This window comes from Leptopilina heterotoma, unplaced genomic scaffold (assembly GCF_015476425.1).
Source record: "Leptopilina heterotoma isolate Lh14 unplaced genomic scaffold, ASM1547642v1 Lhet_307, whole genome shotgun sequence".
NCBI lineage: Eukaryota > Metazoa > Arthropoda > Insecta > Hymenoptera > Figitidae > Leptopilina > Leptopilina heterotoma.
Window position 1 is genome coordinate 1,088,852 of NW_025111010.1, and position 12,502 is coordinate 1,101,353.

The following is a 12,502-nucleotide window of genomic DNA, read 5'->3' on the forward strand; positions in this document are numbered from 1 at the left end:
TACAAATATGGTTTAGCCTACTTGAAACTCATGTAATTTTTTCTTTATATTAATACGAAGTCACTGTAAAAATTTAACCAAAAAAAGGTGGTGTTTTCGAGAAAATTAAGTTTATTTTTTTTTAAATGTGCCGCCATTTTTTTAATTTTGAAGCTTTTTATAAATTTTAAACGGGGTTTTGAAGAGAATAAGACCCCCAATAAGAATCAAGAAGAAAAATTTATTTAAACTCAGTAGAAAAAAAATTACAAGTAAAACCATATTTTTCACTGTTTTTTAGGGTTTTACCGCTCAAAATTTAAATGCGGCTAACTTCGTTAAAAAACGTTTTTACAAAAAAATAAAAAAATACGTGTCTCTTTATTGTTCATAGCACAAATAACGCGCGCTAAAGCGCGCGTGAAATTTCTTATTTCACTTTTAACATATATAACAAGAATGTAATTTTTACATTACATGTCACATGAGACTAAGACTTAAATTTTTATTCCGTTAAGCATGTTATATTTTAAGGTTGACTATTGTTCATAGAAAAGCGTGATTGCCAATGAGACGATAATGGAATATATGTTTATTACAGTATTTTTGACTTATTAATTATCAAAAATAAATTACATTTAATTACAATTAATTACTTATTTGTTATTTTGTTTCTAATAGTTTTCTAGTCAAAATTAAATAATATTATTTTCATGTCATTAACATTAAAAAATTAAATTATTCAGAAGAATTCTACTCAAAATCACTATTTTTCTAAATTTATTCAGGAAAATCAGAAAAAAGTCAGAGAATTTTGTCAAAAGTGCTGGAATAATATTTAATTTCAAGAATTCATAAGATTCCTGTTTTTAACAATAATTAGACTTTACAGATTTAAAATTGATTTTTAAAAATAATTTAATTATTGAAAAACTGTCAAGAAAAATTTTTTTTTATGAATTATTTTGGAATAATTTTTTATTTAAAAATCAAACAAATCGACGCCTCCTGACGAGATAATATTATTTCAAACGTCAGTTCAGTATGATTTTATCTCAAAAACAAATGCAAGATAAAATTAACTCACAAATTAATACGAGACAATTTTATTTCATTCTTCAATTCAAGATAATGCTATCTCAAGATCCAATGTAACAAAATGACAACTAAAGGTATAGCATTAAATATATAATTCCCTCTCGAAATATGTGTAATTAAATATAACTATTTCATTTCAATTAATATATTAAAATACTTTTTAATTAACAATACAAGATATAAATTTTAATCGAATTTTTACTCATAGCTTAGTCTGAAAATAAACATGTTTTACAATTGCATAAAAAATTTTTTGTACAAATAAATATCCACTTACAAAATACTTTTAATTGTCAAATCCATTTTAAAGAAAAGCACTTTTTGTAAAAGAAGCTAAATTTGTTTTTAATTCAATTTTAATAACATTAAAATAATTCTAAATGTAAATAAGAAAATTCATTTTTATTTTGGAAGTCTAATTTATTATTCATACACTACCGTCCAAAAGTATCAGGACGATTACATTCGACTCTATGAAAAAACATGCCATCACTTTTTCAATCATATCTCGGAAATAAAAGGAGGTACAAAAAAAACTTAAATACGGTTAGAAAGCTGATTAAATTCTGCGTAAAATAAGCCGTTTTTAAAGTCATTTCGTTAATTATTTTTTAAGTTGTAGAGTGAGAAAGAAATAAAAAAAATTATCAAATTTTCTAATTTTTGTCTCTTGACTTCAACTTTTTCAAAAATCTAGAAAAATTTAGATAAAATTTTTCTAAAAACACAGAAATCTTCGTTAGAATTTCAGCTTTAAAATAAGCCTTCGAAAATTAAAAAAGGTTAATCCGTCTTTGATATATCATTAAAAATGTGAAGCCGTGTTTCGACCGATTGGTGCATTGAAATTGAACTGTGACGACTCGATTGTGGCTTCGCGCGGCAGCGAATGAAAGAGAAAACAGGAACGAATTCATGCGCGGAAACGATAAACTTTTGAGTTTCTTTATATTACTCGTGAAACATCATTATTTATTATTCTCCAGCAAAAATTCGTCCCTGTTTTCTCTCATTCGCTGCCGCGCAAAGCCAGAATCGAGTCTTCACTGTTGAATTTCAATGCACCAATCGGTCAAAACACGGCTTCACATTTTTAATGATATATCGAAGACGGATTAACCTTTTTTAATTTTCGAAGGCTTATTTTAAAGCTGAAATTCTAACAAAGATTTCTGTGTTTTTAAAAAACATTTATCTAAATTTTTTTAGATTTTTGAAAAAGTTGAAGTCAAGAGACAAAAATGAGAAAATTCGATAATTTTTTTTATTTCTTTCTCACTCTACAACTCAACAAATAATTATCGAAATGACTTTAAAGACGGCTTATTTTACGCAAAATTTAATCAGCTTTCTAACCGTATTTAATTCTTTCTTGTATCTCCTTTTACTTCCGAGATATGATTGAAAAAGTGATGGCATGTTTTTTTATAAAGTTGAATGTAATCGTCCTGATACTTTTGGACGGTAGTGTATTTATTATTTCTGTTTGCTAATTATTTATTTAAATATTTTTATTTATTTGTTATATTAGTCAAGCATCGTCACTTTGAACACAGTCCAAAATATTGTATTTGATCTAAAAACATGATTATTTTGAGACAAGATTAAATAGGTGAAAATTCAATTATAATTTATTTAATATAATATTCATTAATAAAAAGTATTTAAATATGTTAATCGGAATTAAATGGTTATAATTAATGACATATTTCGAGAGGGAATCATATTTAACGTTATACCTTTAGATGTCATTTTGTTGCATTGGATCTTGAGATAGCTTTATCTTAAATTGAAGAATGAAATAAAATTGTCTCGCATTAATTTGTGAGTTAACTTCATCATGCATTTGTTTTTGAGATAGATTTATACTGAACTGACGTTTGAAATAATATTATCTCGTCAGGAGGCGGCGAAATAATTTAATTTTATGAAATTTGTATATAAAATTTTTTTAATAAGTAATATAAATAAGTAGCAACTGTAACGCCCGCCAAATAAAGTATTTATTTTATTATTATTATTACTCAAAAGAAATTCAATTATCTTTACAAAATTTCAATAAAAAATTCTTCGAAAAATTTATGAAAAATTACAAAAATCTTATCTTTTTTAATTATTGTATAGGTAACAGCTAAACAAACGCGCGCGTGTAGTTTCTCTTAGTATTAACCCTCCTGCGTACCGTGACGAGTATACTCGTCCAAACTAAGTTGTTACCAAATGCGCAAGGACGAGTATACTCGTCCAAATATTTCTTCTCATAACTTTTAAAAAAATTAACTTTAACACACGAGACAAAGTGCAACTTACAGTGCAAGGTTCATAGTTAATGATAAATACATAATAAAGTCTCTAATTAAAGTATTTGTTAATAAACAAAGTATTAAATATTTGTTATAAACAGTATAGGATAGGTCACAAAATAAAAGTTGCAAATACATACTTCTCTTAAAAGAATTGTTTGATTTTAATGAAACTTGGTATCTAGGGGTTTTTGGGGTCGCTGATTACAAAACCTGAAGTCAGATTAAAAAAATTCAAAATGGCGGATCCAATATGGCGGATGAGTTTTTAAAAAATTCATCCAAATTTCTTGAAAATTTATAATCAGGGGTTTTTGAGGTCGCTGATTACGAATCTAAGGTCAGATTTAAAACATCCAATATGGCCGATCCAATATGGCAGATGAGTTTTTCAAAAATTTATCCAAATTTCTTGAAAATTTATAATCGGGGGTTTTTAAGGTCGCTGATTAAGAATCTAAGGTCAGATTTAAAAAATCCAAAATGGCGGATCCAATATGGCGGATGAATTTTAAAAAAATTGTTTGATTTTAATGAAACTTGGTATCTAGGGATTTTTGGGGTCGCTGATTAAGAATCTGAAGCCAGATTAATAAAATCCAAAATCGCGGATCCAATATGGCGGATGAGTTTTTCAAAAATTCATCCGAATTCCTTGAAAATTTATAATCGGGGTTTTTTGAGGTCGATGATTAAGAATCTAAGGTCAGATGTAAAAAATCCAAAATGGCGGATCCAATATGGCGGATGAGTCTTTCAAAAATTTATCCAAATTTCTTGAAAATTTATAATCGGGGGTTTTTGAGGTCGCTGATTACGAATCTGAAGCCAGATTAAAAAAGTCCAAAATGTCCGATCCAATATGGCGGGTGAGTTTTTCAAAAATTTATCCAAATTTCTTGAAAATTTATAATCAGGGGTTTTTGAGGTCGCTGATTACGAATCTAAGGTCAGATTTAAAAAATTAAAAATGGCGGATCCAATATGGCGGATAAATTTAAAAAAAATTGTTTGATTTTAATAAAACTTGGTATCTAGAGGTTTTCGTGGTCGCTGATTACAAATCTGAGGTCAGATTTTCAAAACTTAAAATGGAAAGATAAGAATATTTTGTAAATTTAACAATTCTTTAATTTTTTAAACAAATAATTGTTATGTACTAACTTTTTACAAAAAATATCTAGAAACGTGCAGCTTTTTTCTAATTTTGCAATTAACTAAGCTGTGTAATATTACATGAAGATTTTTCATAAATTTAACGATTCTTTAATTGTTTAAACAAATAATGTTGTTGTTTACTAACTTATTACAAAAACATCTAGAAGTATGCAATTTTTTTAAATTTTGCAATTAACTAAGCTGAATAATATACCTCCAATTTTGCAATTAACAAACATGAATCTTACAATAATACTGATCTTGTTAACTTTAAAAATTTGGAAAAAGCATGTTTCTAAGTCTTTTGTGCAAGGAGTTAATCAACATCTATAATTATTTGTTTAAATATGTGTTAAATTGTTATATTCATAAAGCATCATTATGTAGTACTACTCAACTTAGGAAGTCTAAAAAATGCACATTGTTTCATATAACAGAGACGTAGTTTATGAAGGACTCGTAAAATACTAATATATCTATAACAAATCTAAAAAATTTCTAAAACTGGCGGACATATTGGCTCTGATCTTCTGTATTTTTAAAATCTGATCTCAGCTTCGTAATTAGTGACCTCAAAAACCCCTAGACACCAAGTTTCATTAATTTTTTTTAATAAAATCAAACAATTTTTTAAAAATTCGTCCGCCATATTAAATCCGCCATTTTGAATTTTTCTTATTTGATCTTAGATTCGTAATCAGCCACCTCAAAAACCCCCGATTATAAATTTTCAAGAAATTTGGATAAATTTTTTAAAAACTCATCCGCCATATTGGATCCGCCATTTTGAATTTTTTAAATCTGACCTCAGATTCGTAATCAGCGACCCCAAAAACCCCTAGACACCAAGTTTCATTACAATCAAACAATTTTTTAAAAATTCATCCGACATTTTGGATCCGCCATTTTTAATTTTTTAAATCTGACCTCAGATTCGTAATCAGCGACCCTAAAAACCCCTAGGTACCAAATTGTAGAAAAATCCAACAGTGTGAAAAATTTGTGCATTTGGAAACAATTTTATGGGTGTAAATAGGTACGCAGGAGGGTTAATAGATAATTAATTATAATGTCTATAAACAATAAAAACGGGATTACACATGTGTAATCACAAAAATGAATTCAAATATTTAAAAAAAACAAAATTTTATGCAAAAATTATGATTATAAAATAGAAATTATCAAATTATGCCTACTTTTGAAATGTTACTTCAGTAATTTACGACAAATTCCTGTTACAAATAACAAAAAAACTAAAAAAATTTGTAAGCAAAAATTTTGAATGCTTTGCTAACTTTGCACAAAATTCATTTTTAAGCCTCCCAATAATAAATTGAATTTTTCAAAATTTATAACTGATTGCATAAATGCAATTATTTTCAAAAGTAATAAAATTTTTCGCAGAAATTCAATTATGTTCAAGAATTTTTTAATATTCTTGTCAAAATGTCAATTATTTTTAAAAAATTTAAAAGGAATCTATTATTTACAATATTTTTATAAATTTCTTTGCAATAATTTAATTATTTTCATAAATAAAACTCATCGCAGAGTTTAAATTATTTTTAAAACAATATTAATCAAATTCATCGAAAAATGTAATTGTTCTTAAAAATTTTATGAAAAATCGTTAAAAGAAATCAATGTTTAAAAATGTTTTGATAAAATTCTTTATGAGACTTCAATTTTAAGAAATTTTAAATATTAAATAAATTATTTATTTTTGCATTTAAATTATTGAATTATCTAATAAAAATTTATTTCAAAATGAATTTTAGTTAAAGTTTTACATAATAATTAATTACACAGCCACACAAAAAAATAAAGTGTCTTGATCTGGGGTCGAGACATATGTATTCCGATGTATTTTGATGCGCTGAATCCGAATCCGCCATCAGAATTTGGCCAATGGGTCCTGGTTTCGCCCTAACCTCAAAAAAACCCTAAAATCGTTAAAATGGTCACTTTTGAATTATCAACATTGAATCTAACCGCATATTGACAATTTTCTAAGATCCCTTAATTTAAATAAACTATCCTATAAGCTTTTCAATTGAAAATTCATATAAAACATTAAATATATCAAACCTAACCTCAAAAACACAACTAAGATTCCAAACAAACAAATTATACCATACACAGCGCAATAAAAAATAGGTAAGCTCATGAAAGTTACAACTTAGGTGTTTCTATGATTGCTGATTACGAATCCGGTGTTAGTTTATCAAAATTCAAAATGGCGGATCCAATATGGCGGACAATATAATTAAAATTTGTTTGGATTGGCTTGAAAATCGTTACTCGGGCGTTTTCGGGGTCGCTGATGACGAATCTCATGTCGGTTTCTAAAAATTCAAAATGGCGGAAACAATATGGCGGTCTTTATTATTTTAACGATTTTTTTAAACTTATTACTCACTGTTTTTCGGGACATTTGATAAGAAATTTTATTATTTATAAAAATAATTAAATTATTGCAAAGAAATTTATAAAAATATTGTAAATAATAGATTTCTTATTAAATTTTTTAAAAATAATTGATATTTTGACGAGAATATTAAAAAATTCTTGAACATAATTGAATTTCTGCGAAAAATTTTATTACTTTTGAAAATAATTGCATTTATGCAATCAGCTATAAATTTTGAAAAATTCAATTTATTATTGGGAGACTTAAAAATGAATTTTGTGCAAAGTTAGCAAAGCATTCAAAATTTTTGCTCACAAATTTTTTTAGTTTTTTTGTTATTTGTAACAGGAATTTTTCGTAAATTACTGAAGTAACATTTCAAAAAACTTTAACTAATTCATTTTTTCACCCCGAGTCAACAACCTGACTCGGGTTGATCGATAATTTCAACTCTATTATTTAATTAATTCATTTTTTAAAGGCACAAGTAAGGCACTTATATAATTTTATGCGGAGTTAGCAAAGCAGTGATAAATTTTGTAAATTTTAATTTTTAACGAAATTCATTTTTCTTACTAAACGAAAAAGTAGGCATAATTTGATAATTTCTTTTTTATAATCATAATTTTTGCATAAAATTCTGTTTTTTTTAATATTTGAATTCATTTTTGTGATTACACATGTGTAATCCCGTTTTTATTGTTTATAGGCATTATAATTAATTATCTATTAATACTAAGAGAAACTACACGCGCGCTTTAGCGCGCGTTCGTTTAGCTGTTGCCTATACAATAATTAAAAAAGATAACATAATACATAACTTTTTTTCTCCTATATTAATTTTTATAATCTTAAAGTCTTACGAACTGTTTTCTAACAATTTTTTCTAACAATTCGTAAGACTTTAAGATTATAAAACTTGATATAGGATTCGTTATCAAATGTCCGGAAAAACAGTTAGTAATAAATTTTTAAAAAATCGTTAAAATAATAAAGACCGTCATATTGGATCCGCCATTTTGAATTTTTAGAAACCGACATGGGATTCGTTATCAGCGGCCCTGAAAACGCCTGAGTAACGATTTTCAAGCCAATCTAAACAAATTTTAATTATATTGTCCGCTATTTTTAATTTTGATAAACTAACACCGGATTCGTAATCAGCAATCATAGAAACACCTAAGTTGTAACTTTCATGAGCTTACCTATTTTTTATTGCGCTGTGTATGGTACAATTTATTTGTTTGGAATCTTAGATGTGTTTTTGAGGTTTGGTTCGATATATTTAATGTTTTATATGAATTTTCAATTGAAAAGCTTATAGAATAGTTTTTTAAATTAAGGGATCTGAGAAAATTATCAGTATGCGGTTAGATTCAATTTTGATAAATCAAAAGTGACCATTTTAACGATTTTAGCGTATTTTTTGAGGTTAGGGCGAAACAAGGACCCATTGGCCAAATTCTAATGGCAGATTCAGATTCAGCGCATCGAAATACATCGGAATACATATGTCTCGACCCCAGATCAAGACATTTTATTTTTTTTGTGTGGCTGTGTTATTAAAAGCATTATAGCATGAATTTTAATAAATAATTAAATTTTAAAATGGTTTCAAATCAAATTCTTTAAAAATTTCTATTTTTATACTTATAACTAACAATTCTGTAGAATTAATTATTTTAAAAAAGTTTAATTAAATTTTATCCTGAAATTATTTGAAGTGTTTATTTTTTAATTCGTATTTAATTGAAGAATTTCTGAATAATTTAAATTTCGTAAAATTGATTTGTAAACAAATGGATTTTAAAATTCTCAAAGAACTTTTTTCAAAAATTATTAAAAATAATTTATTCCTGTGAGAAAATAATAATGATTAAAATTTATTTAGAAAAGAAGTTATTGATGTTTTCAAACAATTTCAGAAATTGGTAAATAAATGTAATAGAACATTATTTGAGTGTCTAATCATTTTTAGAGTGTATCAGAATTTTCTTTAGGGTTAGGGAAGAAGTCAAAATTTTGTCAAGTAATTAAGTTTTTCATATAAAAAAAAGAAAATATTTGGCAGGATTTATTTTTTAGAAACAAAGGAAATAATGAATAATATAATAACATTGATAATTTTTTTAAATTAATAAAAATATTTTTGAATTATTTGAGAAATAAAAATAATATTATTAAATTAAAAAATTAGTAAAAAAATAATGACGTATAATATTATCTATCAGAATATATCAAAAAAACAAAAGCATGCACAATAGTCTAACTTCAAGTGTGGACAGAATAGACAGAATACGACGATTATTATAGTTATATATATATATATATATATATATATATATATATATATATATATATATATATATATATATATATATATATAATATAATATATATAATAATATAAAATAACATATTTCATCAACAGGTAATTCTACGACTTGAAGTTTGTCGGCTTGCCTGATTTGAAATGGATTCAATCGACCATAAATTTTTTATGTTAAAAAAATCATTAAATTTCAACTGACTAATCCTTAAAAACAATAAAAAGCAAAAATTACTAATTTCAGGTGTGAACAGAATGAATAGAGTAGAAGGGGGTAATGTAGTGCACTTTTCTTTTAGAGACTCCTATCAGTGGCGGATCCAGGGGGGGTCATGACCCCCCCCCCTGGGGCGAAAAATTTACATAAAAAAAGGTCAGCTAATTATGGTCGTTGCTCGCCGAATCTATAAATGACCCCCCCTGGAGTAAATTCTGGATCCGCCACTGACTCCTATGGTCGCAATTTTCAACCAATTTTGATCAATAAGGACTCGTTAAAAAGACAATGCTTCTAGCTACATTTATGGTGTACATTATTTTTTGTAGATGTAGATGGAGCTTTTCTATATCCAAAAAACTGAAGCCACTTTTTTTCGACATTCTAAAATTTGTGGGGCAATGTAGTGCACCACTTTATTAGTGAAATAAAGAGCAGAGAATATATTATAAACTATTTTATTTTATTAAAAATAATATTAGGAACATAAAAAACTTAAAAAACTATAAACTAGTAGTGATGCCCACGAGACGAGACTTTATGCATGTACAAACCGAGACGAGATCGAGACTTTGCATGGTATCATCTCGTCTCGTGGATAGCACTATAAACTAGAGATTTCTTTGGTCCTGTGTTAAATAAAACTGAAAGAAAACTGCAAAAAATTGCAAAAAGCAAACATGGTTAAATAATACATATTTACGGTACTCTCTATAATTGCACTACATTGCCCCCAACCCCGTGCACTACAGTGACCCCAAGCACTTTCTTTACGTTGACTTCAATATCTCAAAAAAAAAACAAAATTAAACGTCAAAACAATACTAAATTTGTGTTCAGAAGTAAATTTTACATGGAAAAAGCATTTACCTGATACTTTTTGAACGAGCCTTACATTTTCTTCAAGTCACTAAAAAACGGAAATATGGTTTCGAAATCTAGTGTTTTTGAAGTGACGCCACAACTTCTTTTAAAAGAAGCACAATAAAGCCAAAATGATATACATTAATATTCCAGTAAAAAAAATTCAATACATGGACCGCGGAGTTCGTATACGAGCTCGTTAGCTCGTATGAGAAATATGAAAAATCTCTCATACGAGCCTTTTCCGTAATGAGAAGTGTATAGATGCTTGTATACGAGGTGACTTTTAAAGCACTTTTATTAATGTAACACTATTTTAAAGTAAATGTAGATCATAGAAATAAATTTTCAAAGTAAAACAAAGCTAAATTTATAAGGGAAATGAAGTTTTAGGAAAAAAGGATAATTTTGTTTAAAAAATTTATTCACACTGAAAAAAGGTTAGAATTTGATAATTCCTTGTTACTCCAACTTACCGACATTAGATATTTCTCGGTTGCGGTAAGCACGATTTTGTATTGGCGATAGAATAAATAAGTTTTCTTCATTACTAATTAACCACTTGAGCGGCAGGGCGTCAGAATTGGCGTCAGCGTGCAAGTGACAGAAGCGGCAAAAATGCGAAAAAGGCGTCAAAATTTGACTACTATTTTCTCATTCTGTAAGGAGATTTATAATATCACAACAAAGTATTTTTCTTTCTTAAAGTGAAAGAACAGACCTGTAAGCAAAAAAAATGTTTTTTAAAATATTTAAATAAGTTTTCAAGGATCAAAGCTAACAATATTTAATAGTTTGATATTAGTGGCGTTTCAATTTCTACCACAAAAAGTCCAATTTTTCTTCACGAAATCGAAATATTTAAAAAAGCATTTTTTTGTTTAAAGATCTGCTCATTTACTTTAAAAAAGAAAAATACTTTGTTGTGATATTATAAATCTCCTTACAGAATGAGAAAATAGTAGTCAAATTTTGACGCCTTTTACGCATTTTTGCCGCTTCTGTCACTTGCACGCTGACGCCAATTCTGACGCACTGCCGCTCAAGTGGTTAATAATATATTATTATTATTTTATTTATGTGACACGGACAGTTAAAAGAGACCTACGGTCCGAAAAAATCGATTTTCATTTTTTTATTTATTTATTTATTTAAGAAACATAACGGGACATGCCCTTTCGTACAAAAGTACTCCTAAATCTAATATAACAATGAATTTTTAACTTAAATCTAAGTTGAAACTTTTTATGTGCAAATTAAATAATCTCAGTTTCTATTAAACATTATGTTACGCAATGCCGTTGTAAACCTTGTAACATTATTATCAAAGAAGTTTATTTCATTAGAAATTAAATTAGCTTGTCTAGTGAGTCGATCAATTAATGAATTATTACCATAGTACGTTCTATGAAATGCCACTGAGAATAACGTATAACGTCTAGTAAACATTCTAGGAACAGATAAATTTACCATGGATAAAAGTGAGGGACAATAGATAGCTCCGTTCTGTACAAAAAAGACATATCAGAAAAATGAAATCTAGATGTCAAAAGAGGAATATTCATTAAAGTTCTTAAATTTTCATAATCATGTGTACGATAATGAAATGGAATATTAAGTATTCTTGCAGCAAATCTAAGGAATTTATTTTGAACACGTTCAATTCTGATTATGTGGAAGACATAAAAAGGAGACCAGATTATACATGCGTATTCAATTATTGATCTGACAAGCGTCAAGTATAATATTCTAATTGTTGCAAGACCACGAAATACAGAAGCACATCTCATTATAAACCCTAAGGATTTCGAGGTTCTTGAAACAATTTCAGTGACGTGATCATTGAAACTAAGATTACTAGTGAACAATACACCCAAATCACGCATCCTAATTACTCTCTCCAAGGTCTGACCCTCTAAAGTATAGTTATATGAGCTAACTTTACCTTTAGAAAATGAAACCACATAACTTTTCTTAATATTAATACTTAGATGATTTTTACCACACCATTTTTGTAATCTCTTCAGATCCTTTTGCAGATCTGAAGTGTCTTTTTCTGATGAAAGTGAATTAATTATTTTGTAACACTCAAGGTCATCTGCATAGAGCAAAAAGTAGGAATGCCTGAAAACAGGTTTTACATCA